The following is a 16356-nucleotide window of genomic DNA, read 5'->3' on the forward strand; positions in this document are numbered from 1 at the left end:
GGAGATCAAGTGAACAGGCAGTGGCCCTTCCAGTTTGGACACCTTTCCAGGGCCAAGTTTGCCTTGTCTTAGAACTGGCAAACAGCATCTAAGGTCATATCCATGAGGCTCATATGCACATCCCCAGTGAACCTAGTTACGGACCAAACGATGACCCAAGCCACAAAATCAACTATGTCCAAGCCTGCCATGATAATTTTGGCTAAACCAAACTAAATAAACAACAGCGGTCCTTGACAAAAGGAGATAAACATTTGGATAATTATAGGCTACAATCTGCACTATAATGAACATGAAGTCCAGCCAGACTTCAAAATTTATTTGATACTGAAATAAGTAAAAATAACCAAACAACAGTAAAGCAGTGGGACACAGTCCTGTATCCACAAGGCTAGACAAACAATTCACAATACAAATAACAAGGATTTTTCAGGCAATTGAAAAGTGAAGGAGCAAAAAATTAGAATCAATTTGCTTCACATATGTAGAAAAAACATGATTTTGGCACAAAGTTGTGAGCTGGTGTTTAGACTACATAAACTGTCGACGGCGTTTCGATCCAGTTATAATTATGGATCATCACCAGGACTTTCAATGCTTTGCCTGAATTAAAAGCCTGTATTTACATGGAGAAACAAGGGGACACATAGAATGATGATTAGCAAGCTGTGTTACTCACAGAAGCAAAAGCAGTCAGGTGATCATACCATGCTTAAGGTGGTACCTGCCATTCGTGTAAATAAGTGTCAAGCAATCAGTGCCAGACGAACACGGCGCATGTGCAAAAACCTATTCGTGCATAGGGATGCGTTGGACTGAAAACAACCAAACGTGTGTGATAGTATCAATCAAGTGTCAGTCGTGATCAAGTTACACAAGTGTCAAACGTGATCAAGTTACACTATAGAGACCGGAGCAGTAAGATATTTACCTCTGGGACGGTATAATTGGGCAACCGGGGCGTGTGAGGAATCAAGGATGGTAGGGCTACTGGATACTGGAGCCTATGAGAGTTAAGGCCGGAATTAATGCAAGGCCCAGTGACACGGACAAGGTAGCGTTGGGGTCTGAGTGATGGGGCTTACCTCAAGGTGAATTGTCGCTTCACTGGATGAGCGAATCGTGGTTGGGATGTTAAAAACAGGAGCGCAGCCTAGGGAGGTTAAGGCCGGTATTAATGCAAGGCCCAGTCGCAAGGACAAGGAATCGTTGGGTTCTGAGGGATGGGGCTTACCTCGAGGTGAGTTGTAAGTTCCCTGGATGCGCGAATCGTAGTAGGGATGTTAATTCCAAAGCGCAGCTATGGAGGTGCGTGAAGGATAGAGGTAACAAGGACCCGCTTACCAGTGATTGCAAGGGTCCCTGAGGGGGAAGCCGATTGGACGATTGGGCACCTGCAGGGGAAGGGATTGGAAAGGTAAGGGAACCGCTACCAAGCGGGACAATGCAGGGATAAGATCTTGCCAGCCTGTTAAAACAACGGGGGCTGCTTACCAGATAAGGTGCAGGTCTCGAGGGCGGCTGCACGTGGTTGGGTCCTATAATAAAGGCACCTGCGGGAAAATTAGATGCAGATAAACAGCCGCACCGTGTAGCGTGTTGCGCCGCGAAAATTGAACACGGATGGGGGCAACACTTACCTAAAGTTCACGGTGGAACTTCCACGGACGTCTACGGAGCCCAATCGCGCCGGAGGACGTAAGGGTTTGGGCGTGCTGAAGGAAGTAGGCATTTCGGCCATATTGGAAAGGGAAGGAGGGCACACATGGCGGCCATTTTGGGGGGGCAGCGGTCGGCGATTGTGGCGGACATCTTGGAACGATGACCCCAGTGCCGTGAAGGGGTGCATTACAAAATAGTCACGAAGGTGGTGATGATGAGAGTGCTCCAGAATTGATAATTTTGGCAGAATAATCTTGGCTATCCCTCGTGAGTTTGGAGATCCTTAATGTTGTCCCAGACTAGGAACCAGCGGATTCACAGTCTCCCACAAGGCATGTGTGTACCTGGCAAGCAGGCAGTTTGTGTTCACTGACTGGAGAGCAAAGATTTGATTTATCGATTTATATAGCGCGACGAAGATGCGAGCTGAGAAGACCATTTTTCCTAAAGCCTCCAACTCTTTGGACTCCGTGTCCAGGTGTGCTGTTGGGAACACATTCAGATTCTGCTTTCAACAAAAATAAGCCTGCTCCTTCCAATTTTCTGGCGATCGGTGGGTTGAAAGGAGGGCAGGGTCTCCTGGGTAGGTCTGTACCACCTACCAATAACTTGATTCACAGCTGGGGCCAAAGTGGGCTTGTCCGATGAAGTTAAAGGGAGGCTCTTATGCCTCTGCGAAGGTTGTTATACCTCAGTAAGTATAGCTGGCATTGTAAGGCAGGGCTAACTTCAAGACCTCCACTGCCTTCCTTATAACTGAACTTCCACAGGAACTGTTAAGGATTCCATATCGGTCTCAGGAGATGCATCAAGCCCACTCACATTCTGGAGAACTACATAGCCAGCTGTGTCCAAAGACAGAGGGAGCAATACATATGTTGTCGCCTTGCTGTCAGTGTCATTATGCTTGACAGGGACTGGCAATGTGGATTGGATCAGAGTCCGACCCAAAGATGCCATGCATAATTTGCCATTAGCGTTGGAGCGGTGTCGGCTCAGGCTGGAAAGTTCTATGTGCCTGACTTCCTCTGGCTGTCTGTGGTTGAAAGGCACCGAAGAAATAGTGCCTATGTTGACTCCCCTAACATCAAGCAAATGGTGCTTCTGGTTCTAGGATGGAGCCAGTACCCCCTACTAGAATAGGACAGTTAAGCAAAGTATTTGGATTCAGTATGGTGCCTGGGGTTGTTTAAGAGGAAAGAAATCTGCAGGTAGAAGTATACATTGGAGGAATGCTAATGTGAAGCCTAGATGAAAGGTAGTCTTTACCAGATAAGACGCCTTATAGTACTATAACACAACAGCTCACTATTTATAAAAGTTGAGAGAGTTAAGATCCTACGGAGTACAAAGTGGAGTTTGCAGAACATATTCTAAAGATCCCTGGGGAACTGGACAACCAAAGGATATTTAAGTATAGGGTACTAGTCAAGCACAAACCCCCCTTAGATGCCCCTTTAACGTGCTAATGTTTAAGCCTTTCTCAGTCAAGGAGAGAGTAATTGTAGAATGTGCGACAGATCAGAGTGCAACAGAGCAATAGATCTATTTCAACATCACAAGTAGAATACAGACTGGACCTAGAATGGACAGACCTTATAGAGGGACATCTAAGTCTGAGAAGAATGTGGAGAACATCTGAAGGCAAATCATAACAAGCATTTACAATGCAACAGTCTCGCCTTTGCAAAAGTTAGAGCTATTGGAATTGTAAATGACAAACTTTTATTTATGTGTTGGTTTTGAAAACCGATAATAAATGGCATTGTCATTTACAATGCCAATAGATGAGCAGTAGAGAGTAGAGTAGTAGTGAGTGGTAGGCAGTAATAGAGAGTGAGTAGTATAGATTAGTAGAGAGTAGTATAGAGTGAGTAGGAGATAGTGTGTAGGAGGTAGCGAGTAATATAGAGTAGTAGACTGCTGACGTTCCGCGCTGATGCCCACAAGGTTAAGCCAGCAACAGACGAGCGAACCCCAAAACCAACCCCTCGGGACAGTATGGAACCACCAAGTTAATCCTACATTTGCTCAATAAAGCATTATGGATGCTTTTTATACCTATTAGTGCTGAACACTCTGCCAAACAAAAGACTAGGGCAGAAAACTTTTCAAAGTACAATCGCCTTTATGCACAGTCAGCTAGAAAGTAGGTTTTGCTACAACTCATTCAGCATAAGTGGAGCAGTAACGTGGAAAAACAATTGCCATCAAGCATAAATTGGAAAAATATTAAGGGAATTCCACTGTTGCGTTATGGAATTCATTTGGGCAGACTTAATCATCCACTTTGTCTCGAACCCGCCTCGCCGGCCTTTCGTTCCAATTATTAGCTCAGAGGAGGGTTGCCTGTGGTGTGCATAACCAGTGTGTTACAGGTGGCAATATCAGTTCTGTATCGCATCGATTCACGCACAGGCTACACAGGTCGCAGGTTTGACACCATGCAGGGCAGGTTCGAGCTCTCATCCTTGTGGTGTAGATACCTGGAGGACTGAGGGACAAGCCAGTTTGTAGTGCGCGTGGTGAAAGTGCATGTCGTCATTTCTACTACTGCAAGTCGGATGTGGGCTCCGCTTGCTGCTGAGCCGTGCCCCTTGCAGCCCGCCTGGGAGGCTGCTGAATGGAGGTTTTGTGCTGGAGTGGCACGCCAAGGACCTCCCAGTGACCCCGAGGGGGCAAGGAGGGTTGGTTGTTCCCTGTGTGTGCACCCTGTGCCTGTGTGCACAGACTGCCCCGGGGCCAGGCGTCAGCCTGTGTGATGCGCAGTGTGTGTGTTTGGCTGGCACTGGTGGTGCACACTGACCACACCTCGCCCCCCGCGCGTCTGACGCTCTCAGCCCCTCTCCCTCGGTGGCTGTGCCGCCCTGGGCCCTATTGTTGAGACGCCCGCCCTTCCTGGCAGCCCCTGCTTAGCTTGTGGCCTGGGTTGGCCTGGCTCCCGGTGCTGGCTTTGCTGCATTCCGTCACGTGAGCTGCCTCTGTGCGCAGACAGCTGCTGCTGGGCAGCGGGAAGGCCGCAGCCTTGGACCCAGGGCCACAGGGCCATCCCATGCACGTTCCAGGTGAGCAGAGTGCCGGGCTTATGATACCCGTCCCATGTGGCTGGACCGCACCCTAGGGGATCAGTGACTTATGGGTGCACCCTTGGGGCGTTATGTCGTAGTTTCTGAATACTGAGGGACCTCGGAGTCCCCGCTGCGCCACGAGGGTTCCTGTTGCATTGTGGAATCTCATTGGAACCCCTACTGCGTGCTGGGATCTCCTCTGGTCCTGCGAGGCACACTGCTTGCTCTTTAATGGTCCTTCCTTGTCCCAGAGGCACCATGCGGTATCTACTCTGCCGAGGCCCACCGCAGTCGCCAGTGCATCTTGATGCCTTTAATGTAAATGTAAATGTAAATTGATACTTGTATAGCGCACTACTCACCCGCAAGGGTCTCAAGACGCTTGTGCGAATACCACTGTGGAACCCATCCTGGCTTTCCCTGTGAGGCGTCCACTCCTGGGCACCCCCAAGGTGGAGGCCAGGCATCCTTAGCGTTGTGGGGGCCGTTGTGGAGATTAAGCAAGCTATTGCCCAGAGTTGCAGAGTGGGACTCCATGATTGGAATAGGCACTGAGGCGAGAATTATCAGGTCCGTGGAATTTTGAGCCCAAGACACGCTGAGGCAGGGAATTGAACCCTGGTCCCGGACTAGACCTCTGCATCAGGGTCTGCCGCTCTAATCATTGAGCCACACTTCTCCACTTGTCACTTTTATCAGCAGCACACCTTGGCGCTTATTCTGGGCCCGAGGGCTTCTTGATGCCCCTTCTGAGTCCCACGTGCACTTTGGAATTTCATCTGGGATGAGAGTCCCTTGGTTATTGCTTACTCTGTCGAGGCGGTGGGGTGGCTTTGTGGGGGGTGACAAGGGATGGATCACAGAGGTCCGGGGAGGGCACCCATGCTGGCTAAAAGACAAAGAAGAAAAAGACTAACACTAAAATATGGAGCAGCAAACATCATTAAGATGAAAAACAGACTTTAGCCGACGCTTACGTTAACAATCTCGATTTGCTTTCACTTCCTCCCGTCGGGAAAGCTTTCTCATCTTTATGGGGCCATGTGTTTGAAGCACATGGCCTCATAAAGATAAGGATCCTTTTGCGACGGGAGGAAGTCAAGTAACACATCTATCCATTCAACGCACTGGATGAAAGGCAGGAACCTCGAGCACATACTACATTGGAAGGTGCATACAGATCTCTACAAACGGTGAAACCGCCTACGCTGTCTCAGCATTTCATCGACTTCTTTCATAGTACTCCCGGTTGTAACTTTAACGGCACTTGACTAACAGTAAGACGAAATGATTTACCCAAGATCACACAGTTTCTGTTCAGATGGGAAAGGCCAAATTAGGACCCAGTTGCGTGGCTCTAGTGTTGGGAACCTGGCACTAAACCACGTCTTGTCTTTGTTTTATGTCTCTTCCCTTAAATGATTGGGAGATTTTGGGTTTGTTCTCCACCACAGGCAAGCTTCCCAAGATGAAACTCTTGGCTGGGCGCGTGGAATTGACATTCCTTTAGCTGAAATCAAAGCGCTTTCGTCGGGAAGGGCAGTTCAGCGGTGCAGGGGAGGCTTGCAGACCCCAGGCTGGTGGTGGCCACTGCCAAACAAAACTTCTCTGGTCCTTCACCAGCCTTTTCCCAATAAAGAGCAGTTCTGTACGATAGCTTTGTTTCGCACTCCAAGTACTAAATAAGTTTCCCCATTACTGTCCTCATTAATGTGTGTTTTGTTGCTCGTCGTTTAGCACTTAATACCATTAGACCGTTTCGAAGCACTAGAGCTGCCAAGATAGATGGACGAGCAATACACTCATTTGTGTAAAAGTGATATATGTGCTCTGTTACTGAGTCTGCGGAGCGCTCTGATGCCAGTCAGGGCCTTGTCAGCTCTATTGAAAACACACAAATACATGAGTCACTTGGATGCCTGTGGGCGCGCGTACACTGCACACACATCAACATTGCACTCTCACATCCCAGACCAGCGATCACCTCGCCTGACCCCAGCATGCGTGCTCCCAGGGGCCGGGTGCCAAGGCGTTTTCCCTCGAGACATTAGAAATTGCAGACGCAGACTGCACTGGAAGACACATTCCAGACACAACAAAGCGCTAAGAGACCAAGCCAGTGGTAGTGGTGTGTATATATAGAGAACACATCTAACTTTTTGAGACGCACAGGGTTATATAGATTTAGTAAAAAAAGTTAGGTAACACCAATACTTGTTATTCAAACGCGGAGAGAAAATTCAAGGTGTGTATTGTGCAATGTGCTCCGGGCTCGTAAGGCGTCCGGCAGCCTACCACAGCTCCGCCGTGACTCAAGCGAAGTACACCCACACCGCAAGCTCCGGCCTTGCAAAGCACCGCCGTGACCCTACGCCGTGCGAGGGCAGCGGCGCGTGGAAGCCGGAGACTCCCTCACCTCATAACCTTTGTGCTCAGAGAACGACCTAGCAACAAGCGCTCGCCATGTCTCTAAGCCCCATCCTTTCCAGACTGGGGGGCATGTTTTTCTTTCTCCCCTCTTCTCCATTGGCTGGAATGTAAACAACGGGTGTGTTTTTGACTTGTTGTTTACCATTCCAGCCGGTGGAGAAGAGGGTAGAACAAACCTAAAAAACACGCCCCCCAATCCGAAAAAGACGGGGCTTAGAGCAAGAGAATGACGTCACTGAGACCTCTTCTCCAATGGCTGGCCGCCGTTTAGGAGGCCAACCAATGGAGAAGAGGGGCGGGGTTTACCCGCGCTACTCCGAGTCATTAATTCTCGCCAGCAAGACTGTGCATGTGCGCAGCCTACGCTAGCCGAGACCTAAAAAGGGAGAAGTACCTGGCCAAGATTGGCACACAAAGTTGCAAGGTTAGGATAAACGAACCACCATTATTCTGAGTAGAACGGTCACAAAGAGAGGTTCCACAGCCTGGCTATTTGGAGGTGAGGAAGATAGGGAAACCAAGGAGGTCTGGTCCAATCAGTACCATTAAGTTCAATCTAGCTTATGTTTCCAGATTTTCTGAAGCAACCTCTGAACCAGTGGAAGGGGAAGGCAAAGAGCACGTCGTCCAAGGGAGAATGAAGGCATCCGAAGACGGTCTTGAAGTGAACACTGTTCCAGGATAAAAGGGGGCACTCCGCATTCGCAAGTCACTACAAAAAGCTTTAGGTTAAGAAAGCCCCAGCTGCAACAATTTGATTCAGAATGTCCTAGGTCAAATCCCACTAGCAATTTATCAGACCAGTGTGCTCATTAAGTCTGCCTTCTGGTTCACCTATCTCAACAGATAAGTTACTGACAGACTAGTTCTTTTGTCCACAGCCTATGCCATAGATCACTACCATCTAGAAAAATAAGAAGGTAATCAGCACTCCCTCTGCTTGTTCATATAGTGCTTAGTAGACAAATAGTCTGTTGCGGTTTGAAGAGGTTTCCCTTGAAAGTGGGGCAAAAATATTCTCAGCACCAGCCTTATGACTTATCTCCAGTACACGGATAACTCTCCCAGATAGCTGCCTCAGCCCAGAAGTGATTCTTCTGTCACCACAGTCAGCTTAGGTAGGGGAAAAGACAGCGGTCTGCCAATGCCCCAATTGTGATTCTTTAGCCACCACTGCAGGTCTTTGGCAGTTACCTCTGAGATCTGAAATTTCAGCTATTCTCACTGAAATTGTAGGTCCAGTGAGAATAGCATCAGAGCGCTCATATACCAACAGGCATGTGTCATAAGAAGAATGCAGGAGGCCATGAGGCCCAACAGCCACAGAGTCGGTCTCACCGAAATCCAGGATAGAGGCTGAAACAACGATACCATAGCCTGAACATCCTTGTCTTGCCGCTTTGGAGGCTGCTGCGGCGTGAAGTGCAACCCGGCTGTGCAGATAGGGTCGAGACCTGCCCCGCTCCTGGTCGGAGCATCCAAGACAAAATGGCGGTGGCGCTGACTGCTGAGAGAGCGCAGCCCGAGGCAGAGTGAGGAGGCAGCACAGCATCGCCGCGGGGGAGGTGTTGTAAGTGCTGCGTGCCTCTCGAGGCAGACGGAGCTCTCCCGGCAGCACAGCGCGCGTCCCGTGGTACTGGGGGTCCGTTTGGCCCCCCCCTGCGCGGCGCGTTCATTGAGCCCTGGGAACCACGAGTGTAGGCAGTGGCGGCCTCGCTAACCCTGCCGCATTGGGCCCTTCCACCGGCCCTCACTGTAGTTAATTTGTGGCACTCCCGAGGGTAGTAATTATAATTATACTGAGCTCCGGCACCAGAGTGCATGCGGCGCTGCCCCCGCCTCCTCCCCCACGCTGCCTCACCTGAAATATACAGCGCTTTCTGCGGCTTGCCTCCCTCTGGACTACACGGGCCACTCCAACCACTGTCACCCAAGCCTCCACGGTGCTCGCTCTGGCATATCCAGGCATCTGTCTGCCTTATGCCCCCTGTGACCATCTTGGCAGCAACACAGTGAGGGCTCTCTTCCCTATGCTGCACAGGCCGTGGGGTACATCACATGCTCTTATAGAGTCCAGTTTGTCACGACCTTTGCCCCTGCTGTGTTTTCCACGCACTTGAAAGTGCGACCAGGTGGGTCTACATACTACCTGTACTGCCCGGCTCCTCCTGCAGCGGCACACCTGCAGCCCCACTCCCAGGCCATAATCTCTCCTCCTACTTCACGTCTTCCTGCGCAGTTGCGGCATGGGCCCCAGACCCTAAACAACACGTACTTCCCTTTGAGAAAATTGCAGAACCTACCCGAGATCAGCCTAGCGACATGGCGGAAGGTGGACAACCACCGTCTACCTCGAGAGACGACGCTGCCCATCTGAATCCATTACTGCTGGAAATGAGGATGGGTTTCAAGGCGCTGGATGTCCGCTTTGAATCCTTGGACAAACATATAGCAGACCTGGGCGCAAAGATCCAGGTACACGATCGACGTCTTGATGTAGTAAAATCCTGCACGTCCGACCTGGAGGATGGAATGGCGCAATCAGTAAAGAGAGTAGATCGCATGGAGCGCACCCTAAAGGAGGTTGCGTCGAACAATGAGGATTTGGAAGCGCGAAGCCGTCGTAACAACATCCGCCTAATAGGTGTGCCTGAATTCACTGCGAAAGGGCGCATGGACAATCTGGTAGAGACGATACTAACCAACCTGTTTGGAAAGGAGGCCTTCACTCCTGGCTTTGTGGTGGAACGCGCCCATAGGTCACTTGGCCCCTGCCCCAACCCGGGCTTGCCGCCTAGACCCAGAATTGCGCAAAAAATAAACTTCAGAGACAGGGATACAGCACTGCGACTGGCACGCGAACACAGCGAGCTCTCCTGGTGAGGCTCCAAACTGTCTCTATATCTCTGGTTCAAGATGCAAAGAGGAAATATCTTGGGGTAAAAGCAGCGCTCAGGAATCTGGGGTTGAAGTACGGTATGCTACATCCTGCCAGACTGCAGGTGGAGGTAAATGGATGTGCCCGAATCTTTGAAAACCCTGCAGAGGTAGAGGAGTTTTTTCGCAATTATGAACTTAACAATAAATGTCCTACAGAGACAGACACCACTTCACCCCCGCACAGTTGTTCTGCTGCGAGTGTGGATTTATTTTCCAATTCTGGTCATGGCTGACTGAGGTTCACTTGATTTCTTTTACTATGCCGCTCACAGACAACTTGTTGTGAATGCTGGGATTTACCATATTCTTGTTAAGGTTGCTGAGCACTTGTATAGCGATTGCCCCCCCCACTGTGGTGTACACCTAGAGATAGTATTGATGACAAAAGACTATACCAGATTTGTTTGAGATTCACTATTTTTTAGAACGCTATTGGTACTATTGATTGTTTTGGTAATATTGGTATTGCTTCTCCGGACGGGCGGAGGCGGGAAGGGTTTTGTTCTTATTGCTATGCACTGAATCAAAGTTACATTTGTTTGTTGCCATGGCACGTGGGTGCGACTCTTGGTTAATATTTGTTCCTCAGACTACCTCCATGGGATGACAGTTCGGATACAATGACGGCCCGTCCAGAGTCACACTGGCTACATGGAATGTTAGGGGCTTAAACAATACACGAAAAAGACACCAGGTGGTCCATGATCTACTTAGACACGGGGTTGATGTGGCCTTCCTTCAGAGGACACCTTCCTACCAGCGATCAGGCCCGGTTTGCATCCTCCTGGGGCCCGAACAGATTTTTCGCAAACTACAGTAATTATGCCAGGGTGCGGCCATCTTCACACATAAGCGACTCCCCTTTAAGTGTCATTCGGTAATCTATGATGATGAAGGCAGATACGTAATAGTAGTGGGCACACTCTTGAACCACAAACTGACGTTGGTATGTATATATGATCCCAACACTGATGCCCCCGATTTCTACTATATGTTACTCTCTAGATTGCTGCAGCTGGGCCCGGTGCCCCTTCTGTTCGGGGGCGATTTCAACATTACCCTACACCCGCCCTCCAATAGTACTTCCACAGCCCCTGACCCCAAGCCTCGAGCGTGTAATGCTTTAAAATCCTTATGTGAATATTTCTCTCTCCTGGACATAGGCCGTGATCGAGATCCAAGTCACACTACATACACTAGTCTAGAGGACACATGAACCAGACTTGACTATTGGTTAGCCTTGCCGGAAATCTCCTGCTGGTTTCATAAACTGCAAACGCTACCCAGAACATATTCAGATCACTCCCCGGTACTGCTGTACCTGAAGATCCCATGCCCCAAAGGTTTTGAGAGACAGTGAAGGTTCCTAAGCCACGCCCTAGATGACGAGGTATTCATACAAGAAATCCATGAAGCGATTGAGGATTATTTTGAAATAAACACTGGGTCGGTGGACACGGAGTCCATGTTGTGGGAGGGATTCAAGGCTTACATGCGGGGAGTATGCTTGTCCAAAAGCTCTGGAGTGCTGCGTGATATACGTGGCACGCTTGCACAGGTGGAAAGGGAGCCTGGTGCCCTGGACACTGAACAAAGGGTATCGGCTGAGCAGAGTCATAGTGCAAAGAGGGCAGCTCTACTCCTAGAATATAGGGAAACTGCTGAGAGGGAAATCCTGTACATGGGGAAATACCATAGCGCCAAGGTGTATGGAGGTGACCGCCCTGGTAGGATTTTAGCACAAATGATAAGACCGCCATACACGAAAGCTCATATTACCGAACTTCAATCATCGGCTTGACAGCATGCCACAGACCCTTTGGAAATCTAGGAGGAGTTTCTCTCTTATTTTAAAATGCTATACTCTGCAAGGCTGGGACATGATCACACTGACCAGGAGGCCTACCTTTCTGAGGTCGCCTTAGTATACCTTGAAAAGTTTATGCAAGACTTTCTAGCGGTACCCATTACGGCAGAAAGCAAAGATGAAGCAATTACTTGCCTCACCTACTGGATATGTATGCCGAGGCATTGGAGAAACAGGTTTCCCTCCCACCCTTCGTGAAGCGGTCATCATTTTGCTCCCCAAACCCGGGAAGGACCCCCTGCTGTGTGGCTCCTATCGCCCCTTGTCCCTTCTGAACTTGGGATTATAAAATACTTGCTAAGGCGCTAGCATGCCGCCTCTCCCTCCTGATGGAAACTATGGTCTCCCCGGCCCAGTCAGGATTCATATCACACCGATCTACAGCATTCAACCTCCATACCTTATTTAATACCCTGCACAGAATAAATCCAGACACTCCCGCAGCAGCTATCCTGCTGGACACCGAAAAAGCTTTCGACTCCCTGGAATGGCCCTTTTTTCTGTCTATAATGCAAAGAATGGGCATGCCGAATGGCTTTATCGCCACTACAGCTCTGTTATATAGTCAACCCACGGCTAGGCTCTGGCTCAATGGCACTCTGTCGGCACCCTTCCCACTATTCCGTGGCACACGGCAGGGTTGCCCATTGTCACCCTTGTTGTTTAGATTAGCGATGGACCCCCTGATACGACACCTTCAGGAGAAGCATCTACATAGGGGCTTACAGTTCCGCACAGGCCCGTTATTGGTCTCTTTATAAGCAGATGACACGATCCTATATGTTCGTGACCCCCAGACCAACTTAGACCAGCTTATAAGAGAGATGCCCCAGTTTGGTACCTTTTCGGGATTGGGGATAAATTGGCATAAATCGGTCATTTTCCCCCTCACGAGCAGCACTGCCCAGTGGGAACTGGAGTTTCTGCTGGAGTGGTGCTCGGACTTCGTGAAGTACCTGGGGTGGACATTCATCTTGAGACTGGCCAAATTATCCGCCGCAATTATGGTGCGGCGATCTCTAAATTTGAGACGCAAATAGACCACTGGCTGAAGATCCCTCTCTCAATGGCGAGGCGAGTGGCCCTCATTAAAATGATTGTACTCCCGAAGTTTCTGTATTTGTTTCAGAACACCCCGATACCGCTTACAAATACATTTTTAGTACTCTTCGCACTCAATTGATTAGATTGGTCTGGGGCAATAAGACACTTAGAGTGAGATGGCAGGTCATGACACTCCCATGTGATAGAGGGGGGTATGGCGTACCGGATCTGCAACTGTACTATCTGGTGGCACAGTGCAGCTTTGCACATACATCACCCGGATGCCAGGATCACGTTCCTGAGACCAGAGTCAGATTTTGTCCTACCGGACACCATGGCCGAAGTTTTGCCCCTTGGTATACCGCAAGATCTTAAAGACATTCAGCCGGTCTTTACAACCTGTTGGGCCTGGGTTAAACTGGGCCCTCTCACTAACACCCAAACGGTTTACTCATCCGACCTGCCACTCCCTAACGCAAAATGGCTGACCATAACAGGCGAAAAATTAGTACAGAAGACTTGCACAAAATTCAACATTGTCAAAATGGGCAACTTGTTTCCTGCAGGCCACCTATTTGACCCTGACAACGCGTCCTTCTTTCCAGACGTGAAATTCATGGACAGATTTGTTTAGGCCAGACTTCGGTCTGCGCTTTGAGCCCAGTTCCCAGACTACCCTCTGGTGCCTCCGTCCTTCCCACCACTCACTATGTGGATAGGTAGTAGCAGGGGGGTCCATTTGATATCCCAATTGTGAGAAGTTGGCCTTGGTATATGATCTTCACTATTCTAGTGACCACCTTGCACCAGTCCAGGCAACCCTTATGGTGATGGTTGTAAAGTCAACATTATAGACCAGCTATCCTCGTGGTGGCATGGACAAAGCAGTCTTAGGCTAACACTTCAGAGAGCATGTGAAGCCAATTGTTTTACCAATAATAACCCCTTGAATATCAAATGAAAGGACACCACACAAGGTATATATCAAATATATATGTTTATATTTCTAACACAACCCCTCTACACTCTTTAGGAGGTCAGAGTTTGAGATACAGCACAAGTTACTTAATAAGCATAAGTTAAGTTGCACAAATACAATTCTGCCCTAGTGGCCTCTTGAACCATATACTAAAGAATTAGTATAAGAACCATTTCAGGACAAGTGAATAGGCCTAGGGCCTTGGAAATCGGTGGGGCTACACAGAGTAACTGAAGGTTAGGAAGCAGGAGCCCCACAGGATGCGTGTGCAGTGTCTAAACACACGCACGGTTCTCATAGACTTTCAATGGGAACATAAAGTTTAGAAACTAGTTGATTTCGGATCTTCCGGGTGGACTACGGAAAAACCCAGTTAAAGTAGGACACATGGATAGTTATTACCCACGAGAGCACCGGAGTACTCGAGTCACCTCACCCAGGGAAGCCGGGTGCATAGGTGTCAAATCGTGCCGGGTTTCATCGTCGAATCCTATGGAGAGCTGCAAGAAGATGCTGCAGGCGACCAGGAGGAAGATGTCCAGGTAGATCCAAGGGTTCATCGAGGAAGTGAAGAACCTGAAAGCAGAAGGGACAGAGTTTGGGTCACTAGCCAGTGACCAGGATGGAACCAGGACAGAACCAGGCGATGTCGAGATGCAATCAGATGAAGAAGTGAAGCTGGTCTCTGCAGCCAGGTGGACCTGGAGGCGTCGACGACGACCAGGAGCTGGATACGGACTGTCCCATGAAGGATCTCGCTGTTGGCGGTGTCAGTTTCCGGATCAGAGTCAACAAGCCTTGGCAAAGGCAACCCACGCAGGATGTGAAGATCGGCTTCTTGTTCAGACCTTTGCAGGAAAGCAGGAGAAAGCCCAGAGCATCCAGGCAAGCAGCGTTGATTCAAGGTGATGTCTTCAGGAGGGCCACTAGCCAACGGGCTGGCAACCGTGAAGACGCGTCTAGGAGAAATGCAGGCGCAGGCCCCCCGCGGCACTCGTGGAGTGTGGAGGGCTGAGCTTCGGTGCACTTACTGCTCGGGGTTTGGGCTTCTCAGGTCCCAATGCACAACTTCGAGGACGCCTCAGAAGCTGCACAGCTAGCAAAAAGCAGGTACTGCAGGTAGTCCGGTCCCACGTCTCTGCTGTCCGCCACGGGTCTCAGCTTTGCTGTGGATGTGGGTCGGGGTCAGAGAAGTCTGGGCTTCCAGAGGCTGCGTCGCTAGGTCGTCGGAATTCGGCTGGAGCGTCGACGAAGCAAACCGGCAAGTTACTGGTGGTGCCCGTTTGCAAAGGGTGGTCACTCCTTGACCACAAGGGAGATTCTTCAGTCTTCTAGTTGCAGTAGAATGTCGAAGGTCCAGAGTTTTGTTTCAGAGTTTCAGTTCAAGATAATCTAAAGTCTCTAGACCAGCTCCTACCTATATACTGATTTGAGGGGCTGGATTACCTGCTAGGTCCCTCCTATGGGTGGGACCAGGGAAGGGGGTGGTTACACCCCTTTCCCTTTGTCCAGTTTCGCGCCAGAGCTGGGGCTGGAGTGTCCCAGCAACTGGTTTGAACCGGGCTATGCATGGGGCACCTTGTGTGCCCCAGGCAGTGTCTCATTTCATTCAACCCTCCCTGCCCCAATACACACGTGCCTGTCTGGGAGGGGTGCTTGCACCTCCCAAGGCAGGAAACCTATTGTCCAGGCCTCCCCTGTCGGAGTCTCGTCTAGCAGCAGGAGGTCAGACTCGTGTCTGTGGCAGGAGCATCCATTTTGTGATGCTGAGGCTCTGTTTAACTTTAACCGGGTAAAGCTACAACTACATGTCTTCTCCCTCTAAAAGGGTGGAATGCTACCCCCGCCGCCAGAACTGATGGAGGGTAGTATTCCAAAGCGTATGACACCTTACACGACATGTTTCGATAAAGCCAATCCAAAGTTAGCAATAACTTCGAGGATTATAATGCACTTAAGAGTATATGGTATGGCTATATCATAGAACAGCTATAAGGACATGGTTCCGAAAGCTGCAGACAGGCACAGCTCATGCTAGAGCACCATCTCACATAAAACAAAGCACTCTGCCTCCAGGATTGTTAAGGCCTGCCATAGGAGTGACTTATAGGTATATATGTGTCTATATATAATGGTAGGTATAGGGATACTATACCTAAGCAAGGGGTGATTACACGACCTTGCCCCAGCGGAGTGATCAGCCAGTTGTGTCAGTTTGGATGGCCAGCCAGGGGTGGCATAATACCTTCTGCAGCCCCTGGTAGGCCTTGGGTGCAGCTATGCCCTGGGTACCTATGGTACACTATACAGGGGCTCACAAAGGTGACCCAATGCCCAATTGGATGTGTACCTAAAGTACATAGTAT

General features: G+C 49.7%; 1 protein-coding gene across 4 annotated transcripts in view; it reads right to left on the bottom strand.

Annotated features, from left to right (window-relative positions):
- The window catches only part of LLGL2 (LLGL scribble cell polarity complex component 2), a 1008116-nt gene that overhangs the window by 792342 nt on the left and 199418 nt on the right, over positions 1-16356 (bottom strand). The window lies entirely within an intron of this gene.

The sequence above is a fragment of the Lissotriton vulgaris genome, chromosome 7 (genome assembly GCF_964263255.1).
Source record: "Lissotriton vulgaris chromosome 7, aLisVul1.2, whole genome shotgun sequence".
NCBI lineage: Eukaryota > Metazoa > Chordata > Amphibia > Caudata > Salamandridae > Lissotriton > Lissotriton vulgaris.